The following is a 13,783-nucleotide window of genomic DNA, read 5'->3' as shown; positions in this document are numbered from 1 at the left end:
TATACAGGACTGCAGGAGGAATTTCCTTGTAACATGAAAACCTGAGAGCTAGGTACACAATTAGAAAGAAATTTGCAGTGAAACTGCTAATACAGATTCCTATCCTACAGGATTCTGGCTAGAAAAGCTCTTTATAAACACTTGCATGAAGTTCACATAACAGCACTAAAAGACATCTTTGACACAGTATCATCATCCATACAGGTCACATGAGCACCTTTAAAAGTTTCTTAAGCATATTTAAACGATTCTGGCTAGAAAAGCTCTTTATAAACACTTGCATGAAGTTCACATAACAGCACTAAAAGACATCTTTTGACACAGTATCATCATCCATATGGGTCACATAAGCACCTTTAAAAGTTTCTTAAGCGTATTTAAACCTGGCCTAGTACATCTAGAGTCCCTAAGCACTGAAACTTTTCTAAAAACAAAGTGTAATGCTACTATCCTCCTGAAATCACAGGTTATAATAATCAATAATCAGACTCCATTGTAAGCATTCTGAAACAGACTATACAGATACAGCAGAAGACACTGGCTTTGAGAGAATGTATTTGTCATCATACTTCAACTTACTTCCTCAGAATACCCTATAAATACTCAAAATTTTGCTAGTTTCAAAGAAGCATTTTCCCACCCGTGGTATCAAAGCAATTTTACAAAAGCAAACAGAGAAATGGACCCACCATGGTAGACTAAACAGATCTTTCTATCTTCCCTACAGATACAAATCCAGATCTCTATTGCGAAGTTGGTGTTTTCTGTTGGCAATTAATATAAGAAACGCAGTATGGTCTATGCAGAAGTTTACAGGAGCATTTGTCTTCCCCCTGCTCCTAGAGACAGCAGCATTTTATTGCGTAGTCATAAAAACTGTCATGTATCTATGGGCCATGTATATCCTTAGGTAGCGCAGGACAATGTTCAAGAAAATCCTGGGTTCAAGGTCAATACTGCTTGGAAGGCAGAACCGGTTCAAAAGGAGGTAGAGCAACAGCACCACGAGCGATGTCCTCTGCTCACATTTACTTTCTCCAAAGCAGCGTAGTGATTACCTGCATCTAAAGCACCAATTCCTACCCTGGACCGGGGTCTCCAACTAGTATTGGGTCCTGTCCCCGGCACTGCATTTGTATAAAAGCTACTTCATTGCATAATAACCTGAAACATGGAACAAGAAGTAAGAAGAGCAAAGTTGCTATTTATAGTAGGCTTTATTTAAATGCGGCAATGGAAATACAGTAGTATAGTGTTTATTTAGCACTTCATATAGGATGCATTAGAGACCAGACACTAACAATACATATCATGAACAGTAAACTATAACGTCATTTTTTTTTCAAAGATACAGACCAAACACACAAAGTTAGAATTCAGGTTACAACCTGCTGGTATTTAGTTCAGTTCCCTTGCAACTGATCTATTAACAGTTTCCCCTACCCCCAATGTGACATGATGTTGTCTAAAGATAGGGTACACGAGATACTATTCACAGAAATGACATACCAAGAAGATGACCATGCACTACTTTGTTCATAATTATTGAAAATGTTTGAAAGTCAGTTTGCTAAGTGGAGTTCAAGTATTCACCAGCATACAAAAGATATTCCTAAAGGTAGAGGTGAGCTTTCTAATAGTGTTTAGTAAAGCAGATCTTTAAACGTGAAGGAATCAATGATTTGGGTTGAAAGTCATCCACTGAGAGTATCTTCTATGACAGAGAAATTCATTTGGAGTCCATGCTTTGAAAACTGATCAGAAATGCACGCTGCAAAACAACAGGTAGAAGAAATGCTCCTTGACTACCAAGAACAGTCAAAAAAGTGGCTAGACACAGCAAGCACTTATCCTTACCTCTGGATTTAAAATTTCCAGGTCTAATTTAAAGAGTCAAAACAATCTGCATATGTTTTATTTGTACTTAGGCTTTATTTAATTGTGAAGTAACATCATCCATATACCTTCCCATATATACTTTACAAAGCTAGGATCATCAAACAAGAGTAGGGTCAGATTCCAACACAATACCCCACTGTGAAGAAATTGTCAGGCCTGAAATACTTCACATGAGCGAGACAACAGTTGAGCCCTCTGTGACCTTTCGGCAGTATGTATGCACGTAAGTAAGGTGTAGAGAGACTAGAACAGCCAAGAGACTACAAGGAGTCTGCCAGCAGAAAACACCAGTTGTCCCGGCAGTTACAACAGCCTCGAGACACAAATCCACAGCAGTTGGTAAGTGCCATCAACACTCTAGCTCTTCTCTACATGGTCCACTCCAAAGGAGACATCTAACCCTGGCAGAAGCCCTCGACATAGCAGGAAAACACTCCACACTTAGGCAAGGCGAGAGAAACCACTCAATGAAAGGAGTATCCATAGGTGGAGTCATTTAGAAAGTAAGATATAAGAGGTAGTAAAACACAGATTATGGAGACAAGACACCCAGAACACAACCAGTTCACAGAACAGCAGTGGAACATTGAGGAAAGTCCTCCTGCTCTACAGGAAACGGTCTTTAAGGCAAACACAAAACAGTCAACAGTGTAACACTTTTCTCCATTCATATTTATTAGCCGATACTTGGAAGACATTCTTGTTACTATAGAGAGGAATAATTGTCTATCGACTGCAAGATTCACTCAACATTTTTTATAAATTCATAACAATTGTACCTGTAGTGCCTTCCCCTCAGTCGTATGTACAACATAGAAGACCCATTTCAACACAACCCCCCAACGCTTCTTTTTCCACACCCCCAACACCCCCCCCCGAAAACAAAACAAACCACCAGACCATGAAGTAGGGCAAAACCTTTTTGGGGAACAAATTTATTAGCCTGATTTAAAAATCCCAGCAGTTGAAGTGAAGGTTAGTTACATGAAATACTATTAAACTGGAAAGACATGTGTGGCACAAATTCAAGATAAGGGAACAGAGTAAGAAGAGGAGTAGGTACTGCAGACCACAAAGCCAGGCAGTCATTTTCACAGCAGGGCAGAACACAGTCTCAGTGGTATCTACCACAGCATACTGCAAGCAAAATAATTTTAGCCTTGTTTTTCACTCAACAACATACAGATAAGGATAGTATAGGAATCAAATTCAGCTGGAATTACACATTCATCTCAAGGTTCCACAGTTCAAGAAGAACGTATACAAAGAGGAGTTCAGGGGAGAGCAGTGATAAGAGATTTTAAAAACATGGTTAATAAGAAAAAGTTTAAGTACTCAGTTCACAGTATTGAAAAAAAAGGGAGGAGACACACAAAGCTTGAAATAAGCCTTCCTATGTGTTATTAGTCATAATAAAGAAAATGGTGATCAACTCTTTTCATGCTCACTGGCCTAATTTACAACAAGACAAATACTAATTACATATCAGGAATAACCAGAGAGCTACCAATGCACTCAAATAAGCTCTCAAAGAGTTTCCATAGCCACTGCAGAGATTTAAGAACAGATTAGACAAGTCTGGAAGGAGTTGTTTTATATAGGTGATGCTACTTCAGTGAAGGTGATGGACCATATAGTCCCTTCATGAAATCCCTTCCAGCCACGCACCCCTGTGATTCACACCTGGGGAACAGATACTGAAGAGCAAATAGTAGAAACACATTGAAAAAATCCATTTCTATCTAGTCCAAACTAGCCTCAGAATAGTAATTCTAAAGCCTCTCCACTCAAAGAGACACATACAGGTAACTATATGAAGCAGTTGGTATTAAAAAGGACTTACAAAACTCAACACTTCAAAATTCGCTGCCCCTCTGGCCCGTGCTGCCCTGCCACATCGGGCAGGCTCACCATCCCCAGTGCAGTGCCCAGAGTGAACGGGATCCCAGAAGAAATGCCCAAGGCTCTCCCAGCCTCGCAGGCAGCTGATCACCAGTCAGGCTCTGTAGACACTTCATATGGCCCTTTCAGCCACCTCACGCTTACCCCTCTACATCCCAACACCTGAGCACAGTTCTAAAACAGCACGTCCTGCCAAAACAAAGCATAATAAAACAAGAATAACCACAAAAAACTATTAGGTTTGACCCAGCCCTACACATCCAGTGCCTTCTGGTATAAATACTAGCGATCACTCTGCCAGCTGCAAATGTGTTTAACATTTAGTAGAATGAGGTAGCACATCTTAGAGAGTGAGACTTGTCAACCGTTGAGCCGCACAACCAAAAAGTACAAAATAATGCAGTATGTCCTGCCCCGAGGTGCAGCAACCGCTACAGCTTATTTCAGCACAATAAGTAACACCCATAGAATACATCACTAACACACAAGCCCCCAAACCCCAATCGCTACACTGGTCCTAAGAACATCACGGTACAGTTTTGTTGCATACATGATAACCATTTCTCCTCCTCTGCCACCTGAACAGAAACTTTAACCAGATTAATCTTGGCAGCTATTATAAGCCATGAACTGAAGTCCAGAATTATTGCTTAAAAATTTAGAGCACCATAAAATGAGGTTGCTGTGCAATCGAAGTCGCAGGAACAACTGGTCCTACAACAGAAAAACGGAGTTTGTTGATTATTCAGGCAGAAATATATGGAATATACAGAAAATTCAGCCTTAAAATGTGCCCCTTTTGATTTATCATGATCTTGGTGCTTTCTATGGTAAGGAGAGATCCACTTATTCAGCCAGAAGTCTGTACTTTGACTGCACTTATTTGGGGAAGCAAAAAGCCAACGCTGAGAGTTAATGCGCATCAGGCAGGTGCCGGCAGAGCCGGACGCTCCCAGCACGGCAGCTCTCTGCTTGAACTCACTGTTATTATCTACCTGCATTACAGCAAGAGCAAAGTCAGACACCGAACTAGATTATGAGAATGACCCTTAAAGGCATCGCCTGGACAGAACCGTTCTGCAATCACCTGCTTAATCTTAATGCACTCCAGAGAACTAGTGGAGTATTTAAAATTATGCAACACGCATTTAAGGACTTGATGAGAATGGCTTCAAAGGCCCAAGAGCTTTCTGAAGTTCTTAGATATTATGTTACCCATCACATGGAATATCCACCCAGAGCTGTTAACACAGAGCAGTTTATATCTGACTGTAATATAGAAAAGCCCTACTAATGTCACCACAATAAACTCTTCACTCTTTTCGTAAAAGATAAGAACATGTATCACTGTATTGGTGGACTTTTAAACGCAGCAGCTGAACTTTTTTCAAATGCCAGGGAAGCTTCTCAGCTGATTCTTTAAATGATAAAGCAGGCTAAGGTAGGAGCCTGTTGAATACATTGCATTGTGGAATTTATTAATTCATCACATAGAAGTGCAATAATGCTTGCATGAGAATTTAAGCATGGCGTATTTGTTCACAAAACACGAGAAAAATAGTCTTACAAATTGGGGAAGTTTTAAATACCAAGTTTGGAGAGAAGTCACTTTATCCTTTCAACAGCAATTACTAATACAGAATTCCCATCAGCACATACCATAAAGTTTTATGGATATGCAAAAAAACCCAAATTAAATCCATTTACCCATCTCCTAGAATTATTGCTCACCAAATTCTACATAAAAATGTTGCTGCCAGTCACCCATTTCCAAATACCTCCATTCTCTGAAGACTGTGCAAGTCCTCGGGAGAGTATAACCTGTTGGGGAAAGCGATGACCCCCTGATAATCAGTCGAGAATGTTCGGCCATTCCATTCAGTGGCACAATCATTAGCAGCTACTTAAAACAAAATGAGTTTTCTACCTTTGGCTGGAAGAAAAAAAAAAAATCTTCCCCCAGAGAACTGTAAGCACACCCACCACCTTTCATCTCAGAGCTTACAAGCTGGAGGGCTACTTTAAATCCAGCTCCACTCCAGAGCCAATTGCCCAGTGTGATCATGACAGGACAAAAGAATCCAGTACCCCATCAGCATTTTATTTATATTTAAACACAGAACACTCAGGAAGCTGCAACCTGGCGCTAGATATTTCTAATCTAGTAGCAAAAACCTTCATGATTTCCATTTAAGAATGCTGCACTGACACCTAAGCCCCTTGGCAGCAGGTCTTAAAAAGTCCAGAGAAGAAGATACTACACAAAGTCAAAACCCAATAGCTCATATTTTCATAGACTGAAACTCTTACACAATTGACAACGGAGACCGAGTTTTCATGATGCAGTCAGATTCTTAACCAGTGTGCTTAACCCCGTAAGCACACAAGCTGCAGGCACCCCACCTTTGCAAATACATTTGAAACACCACCTCTTGCATCTTCTTATCCTCCATCTCACTATGCTCAACTCTATCCAAGAATCAACTGTATTTTCTCCAAGGATAAACTATAATACTGAGATATACATTTTTCTGGAACCTTCAGCATCATAACTTATATACAGACACAAAAATACCACATTCCTTCCCGTGCAATTAACTGACATAGAACCAGCAGTGTTACATACTGACCATGCTACCCAGCTCAGAGAGCTCTGCTCAAGTGACAGCTCGAGTTACAGAAACTCAAAGCTAGTTGTAGATACACTGGAAGTTTGTTCACTGAAGACAAGTTCTGAATGTGCATCACCACCCTGGGAAAAAAACCATGCTCCTTCACCTTCAGAAGTTCTATACAATTTAAAAAAAAAAAAATCAATGTAGACCTGCAGTATAATTATGATACTCTGCAAGCTGATTCTGCATGAAAACTGTACGTGAGAAAGCAGCTCCACAAAAGTGCTGGCTGTCACTCTTAGACAAGACTTCCACCTCTGCACAATTATCTTCACAGCACAAAGTTTCAAAATACACCCAGTTGAGTATGTTGCAGACAGACTTGGACGTAGGATTCCTCTCCTCCCCAACCGCTATGTTAGAAAACCACGTTGTTCAGTAAAACAGAACTAATTACATTTTATTTCCAGTGATTCCTCAATAGACATTTCTACCACCGACTGTTTGGACATGCTGAAAATTGTATACTTTGATATTAACAATCACACTTAAGCATGCACTGCTGCCCCGTGAAAGCCATGCCCCAGAAAACACTGACACGTTGTTAACTTTAGCAGATTGCACCTCAAATTAAAGCAATTTGCTAGCAGTTAAATATTGTTCCAAACACTGAAAGCATGAATTACCTGCAGAAAGAGTAATTTAGCTGTTAGAATAAGGAATAAACGAACCCACATTTACATTAAACTGAATGGGATGTACTTACCTTTACCTTAAATTTTTCTTTAAAGACCAAGTGCGTAAGTGGGGCCACATCATACCGTATGTTATACGGACTCAAGGGAGTTTATTTGAAGTTATCGCCAAGCACAAAAATGGGTGAGACGAGACAGCTCTAAAGCGTTATCAGCCAAAACAGACATGTTTTTTTATTTATAAAAACTGTACTGACATTAATTTTAACTCCAAATCTAATATATCAGAGTAACTATGCCTTAAAAGAAGTGCTTCTTAATGAACACCAAATTTCCCCAGTCGGCACATCAATTTCTCCTTTCCCTATCCTGAAACTTTTGTGGTTCCTGAAAAAAAACCCAACACCCTCTACTTGTCAACTGCAGCAGCTCCTTGCAGAAACTGGGAAAGGATCTCCCCTCACAGGATACTGGGAGAAAAAGCTTCAGCTGCTCTGAAACTACTTTGATCAGGAGCCAAAGGTGCCATAATGACAGGGCTGTTGTGTCATATGGCCATAGCAAAAACCCTGAAGAGAGGCAACAAGCCACAACTTATGCACTCCTAAACTGGGCTCACCCTCAGCTTACTGTATAAAACCCTAACAAGTGACAAATTGGAGTTTCTAAACTAGGTCCAAACTTCCAAAACGCAGGCTAAGCTGAAACTGTTCCTATTTTCAAAGACACAGATTAGGTCTCTCCCCACTTAGGAGCTTCTGACAGCAAATATTTTCCCTCCCACTCATGCCAGTGTCAGGCTGCAGTGCCTCAGCAGCAGGAGCTGATCCAGCTGCACCCCATGCCCACACCAGCTCCAGCCATCCCAGGACCCCATGCTCAGCTGCCCCAGCACCCTACTTAATTAACCCATGAACTTAATTGTGTGCCAACGTGCACTGAAATGGCTTAACGTAGGGTCCCAGGTGCACTAGCAGCCACAGGAACACAGCTGCCCCAAGTCAGAGCAACTTGTGAAAGTGCAGCCTTGGGTTCTTTGCTGTCTGGGAAGTTTGTTTTAGCAACTCTCTCCTGGAAGGATGAGCATCTCACACATCAGCTGTCTCTTCCACGCCATGCTTCGTGGTGACTGTCAGAGATTATTCCTGACGTTTACTCTACCTACAAAAAATTGGTTCTTCCATTCAGTAAACTGTTTCACAGTTACATCAAGAAAAATGTGTCAGATTAGTTATTTCCTTCCCAACACTTCCTCCCTCCAGCCTCTGAGCAATCTAAGTGTTCCTTTCTCACCAAGGGTCCATACTACGGCATGTGCAGACAGGTACTTGCTGCAAAGTTTTGCCATTTGGATTTAAAAAGCCTGATCACCTTTAATGAAACAACCTGAAAAACTACGGGGTGTCTGGCTGAAGGCTGCTAGAGCTCGTGCCGCTTGAGGCTGCCACCATCTCACCATCACCTCTCCTCACCACACACACTCCCCCAGCTACCGCTTTGTGCCAAAGTTCCCACCTCCCCAAGCCCATGAGCAGCCAGGGCAGGGAAAGAAGCTCCAGACAAGCCCCCGTTCAGGTAGGGCTTGGCCAGGTGAGCTCCTCAGCTGGCCCAGCACAAGGCAGGGAACAGGAATGTGCAGCTGGAGGTGGGGAAGTGGATGGGGACCACAGCAGCTCCCCCACTGGCAGTTTCAGCTGGTGTAAAGCATGCGAGTTTAAGCCAAGTCAATTCAATCTTTAATTATTTGGAGGATTAGCTACACAGCCTTTAGTGTAAGGCTCTTACTCTGGAGTTGCAAAGCTCACTACTCAGGAGCCTCCTCCTGGATATCCAGGAAGTTTCCCAGCATTGCTCCCAGGAACACATGCCGAGCCCTTGCATTACTGCATCGCAACAAGCATGGGTAATACTCCCAACATCCTTGAAACACACACAAGCAAGAGTGACAATAAAGCCTCTACAAAAGAAACCTGACAATAAGACATCCACTCTCATCTGAAAACACACAGACAGGTATGGTTAACTTTTACAGGTAACACATACCTCTCTCCTACGAGGTCCCAAGCTAAGGCAGCAGGGAAGCATGAGGAAGCAAACAGCACTATTTTTCAGCTTCTGTACTCCTTCACACATTTTAATACCCAATTCTACTGCCACACCTGTACCAGTACTATTAGTGATGCACCAGAAGTTTTATCAAATAATGGAGCTACATCAAAAACTACCTGGGGAAAAAAAAAATCTTTTTTAAATCCTGATCAATTCCGCAGTTCAGTTCACCACACGATCCTGCAAATAGTTGCACCGGCACACATCAAATGGGTGTGTGTAGCAGGAATAAGAAGTGGGTGTTATTTAAATCGTCACTGCTGCTGAAACAAACACTCAAATTACAGCTTAAGAGCAAATGACTACTGCCACCATCACTGCAACCTGTGGAGTTTCAAGGAATTAACAATAGAAAGGCAATTTGGCATTCCCCTTGCTTTGACCCCGCAACCCAAACTCCCAGCTACTTTTGTTTGCTCAGATTTTGTCTTCGCAGCGTTAATCTTTATAATGGTCTCACTACTGCAAGGAGTACTGTGCAAATTAGAAGTTTTTAACACTCCCTCAAAAAAAACCTCTCAAAAAGTAATCGGCTGTATTACCACCAATAACAAATTGTCCAGGACTATCCAGGCAGCTAAGCAGACAAGTGCTAACTTGGACTAGTTAAACTCAGTATCTATCTAAGCATCACAGGCACTGTTGGAATATACTTCCACCAAACAAAAAGAACTTTTTTGGAAAGAGATGGACAGGAAAGCTGCAAAGCAAGGCCAAGAAATCAACTATACCACTACCCTTAAACAGGTGAATTCAAGTGTATCCAGCTGTTTACAAGATGGAGCATCAAAAAAAGCAGTCATCCTCATTTAAGGTTATTTAAAATTATGAAGAAACTGAATACAATGGGACTTACTGCAACAGGCCCAAACCTTTATCTGGAGCACAGGACTGATACAATAACAAGACTTCAGACCCTACACATTAAGAAATGCCATACCCACCCACACGTTTCACCACACACCTGAAACACAACCTGCTGCCTTGATGCACAAAATTCAATACTACTTGAAACAAGATGAGCTACAATAAGGAAATAAACATAAAAGGTGAGAGGTACGACAGGTTCCTGCCTCTTTGTACACTGCAGCCTCCTCAAAACTGATAAGCTTATTAAGGCCTCGCAGAAAAGGATAAAGCTAAAGCAAAAGCCATGCCTACTCTACTTTCGCCCACACGTAATGCTTCCCTGCATCCAAAGAAATCACCGAGACCCTCCCACAGTGAACCACTGTCCTCCTCCACTCTCTGCATTTATATTATTACAGCAATGTCTGGCACCTTCTCCCCCCGCTTTTTGAAGTCAATTCTAGAAAGCATATTTATCACTGATGATAGAGGCTTTTGTTTCTAGGACTTTGGTAAAGCAATCAATACAGAAAACAGGCACGGAAGCATCTTTAACTATACAACTCGTGCGTCAACTGGAAGATCAACCCCAGGCCAATGCACAACTTAGCCTATTACAACACACAGACCAATTTATTAATAATAATTCAGATCACGGACCTCTCCTGAAGGTCTGAGCAGCAAGGCCAACTGAGATACTGTGTGAATGGCAGCCTGATTTACAATCAATTCCAACCACACAGTGAGCTATATGCTAGGCAAAACCAAAGCTAGGTTTGCATCACAGAGAGGTATTAACAGCAAATAATTAAATTATTGTCTAATATTTAAGATCAGGAAAAGACAGCTACATATTCAGGATGAGGAACCATTTAATTGCAAGCACAATTCTAACAGCCAGTTGGAAATGACAGGCTTTCCCACAGAGCAAAAACTAACAGATCTCATTATTTCTAACATCGGGTAATAAATTCCCTGAAGAACACAATTTAACAAAGCAAAAGTGTTCTGCTCAGTGGAAGAGGTGGTTTCTCGGCACGCTAAGCCCAAAGGGAAAAGCATTGCTTCTACCAGAAGCAAGGAATATCTCCCCTGTAAGACCTAACAAAACTGCTACAATAAGGTTTTGGATACTCTTCTCCAGTTTCTACATGGTTCTTCCAGGAAAAGGATTTTCTTGCAGGAAAATCATATCGCCCATCATTGAGGGTGATACCACTAAACTCATGCTCTCCTCCAACATGAGTCTTGGTACGTTCTCACACACAAGCTTTGGAAGGAAATTGATGTTGATACTTAGTGCTTAAGTCATGTAGCAGAAGTAGTCTGCCCATATGTTTTTTTTGAGGGGAAAAGGCTGAATAAATGAAGACATAATACCAGACATCCCGGGTGGCTTCCAAGATGATGTAATTTTTTAAAAATAGCTTATTTCTTATAGGTCTCCTTTGAAATAGAGGTTACCCATGTAAATTCTGAACTACGTGTGAAACTAAGTTATAAATACATTCTCCAGCAATTACTAGAAGAGGTCTCAAGTGCTAAATGCATGTGTACAATTAAAACATTGCTCCTGAGTCAGCACAGCTTTATGTAGCAGTTAAAGATGAAGAACTGGCACAGAAGATGATTTCTCAAAGCAAGCAGGTTCTGAAAACTTGGGGAAAAGATTCTTGTGACCAGTTCAACTCAACAAGGGTAGGAAAACCTTTTTTTATTTAAGGCAGGACCTCAGAGTTAACCAAGATTTGTTTATACCACAAAGACCTTTACAGCTACACTGGAATGTATATCTCCAATGGAGAAACAGCTTGTATTAGAGAACGTATCAGTGAAGCTTAAATTTACAGCACCCCACAGTAAAGCACTATAAAGAACCATATGCACCTCCTCAACCTCACAAAACTGGACTGCTTTTTGCACATCTGACAATATTAGTGCAATTTTCACCCTCTCCAGAAACATGCACATACAGACACCAATGATTATATCGAAAAGCCTGAATGAAATCCAGGCCTCAGAGCTTGCCTTTCTTGGTAAACAAGGAAGTCAATCACAATACTGAATACTCTAAGTTTGAATGCAACTACTTTTAGGAGAAGATTCTAAAAGCCAGAAGAAAGTTAGCCGGAGTTTTCCATGAGTATCAGCAAGCACTGCAGCTTGTAGCTGCTTTGACTTCTTCCTGTGGGAAAACATCAGAATGGTTTCTTATACTTTTATGCTGGTGCCCAAGTGTGATTAAATCCAAAATCCGTTTTTAAGCATGTTCAAAGTTTAAATTCTTCCTCCCTTTGTGAAAACGGCATGACATGTAGTTTCATCGATTGTTTACCATGTATTCTATGTGCTTTGGAGAAAAAAAGTCTCAGATCTAAGCCTGCACAATGAATCTCAACTACACCACCTCTGCTCTCATTCAAAGAAAAGGTTAAAATGGAAGACAGCCCCCTGCCTACAGGCATTTCTAAACAATGGGCTGATTTTTCTGCCACCAATTATTGCCCTGGATAAGTATCAAGTATGTAGAATTATAATTTAACATACATTACTCTTCAGCTTATAGGGCTACTGACCTGTTGGAAGCTCAGCAGAGTTACCGGCTGATGCTCTAACTTCCCCTTGCAGACAGCTGCCTGGTTATTTCTGGTCCCCCTCACCACAACCAAACTGCACCCACGTTTGAGGCACAATGTAACATTAATGTATGGAGAAAGAGAAAAGTATCCATCACAAAATATACTTCCTAAATGCTTAATTCCACACAGCCACAGTGTTTTAGAAAGTAACACCAGAAGTAAACCAGTGCTGCCAACAGTTCTGAAGTTAAAAGAAACTAGAGATCTGTTAGGATTTTATTAAACTAGGTTGACGCACAGTCTAATGTCAAGTGAAAAATTGCAGCCACGAAAAGAGAACTCAGAGCAAAGCAAATTCATGAAGTGTACTAACTGACATTTCAGCAAGATCCACATTAAACTACTGCAAACTCAAACAACTTTTGACATTTAAAAGCCCACAACCACCATTATAATTCATTACTGTTACTTGAACATGTAATATTGCAGCTCGTGACAAACGCACACCACAGGGGATTACTACAGAAGCTACAAGGTCAGGGTGATTTTTCTTCAGTTTTCATGTCACATGCAGGCCACTCCAGAACGTTTCCAAATGGCAATAACTTTATTAGCTACTGTAAGACTTGAATACAGGTCTATTACAAAAAAAACAAACAACCACGTGTTCAGACAGAAGCAGGTATGACTTTAATAGAACCAAAATACCATTTACACATACCCAGCCTCCTGGAATAACACACAGACACACGCGTTCAGCCTGACGCACCCGTAGCTGCCCCCACAAGCTGCAGATGGCCAAGACAAGCCCACCATTGCGTCCTGCTGTGGTGACTGTTGATCTAAGATTAAAAAAATCTGACAGATTGCGGGCTCTGCAGTCCTCTCACAATAATAAACACTTAAATGGAGAACTGCTTTAACGCACACCTCCCCTCCCCCCCTCCCTTAAAAGGAGTAAATGATACTTCAGATAACCGCCGCTTAAACATAAAGGCCACTCACAGGTAAAATATACGCCGACTTCTGTGCTTACACGACATCCCAGAAGGAGCGGATAAGCTCATTAGCACGCTGCAGGAAGGGATAACAGCGGAGACCGAGGCTGCTCGCTGCTGGAGCGGCTCCAGAGCCC

Source organism: Phaethon lepturus, unplaced genomic scaffold, assembly GCF_000687285.1.
Source record: "Phaethon lepturus isolate BGI_N335 unplaced genomic scaffold, ASM68728v1 scaffold19025, whole genome shotgun sequence".
In the NCBI taxonomy this organism is placed as follows: Eukaryota; Metazoa; Chordata; class Aves; order Phaethontiformes; family Phaethontidae; genus Phaethon; species Phaethon lepturus.
Note: the sequence above shows the minus strand (reverse complement) of the source record.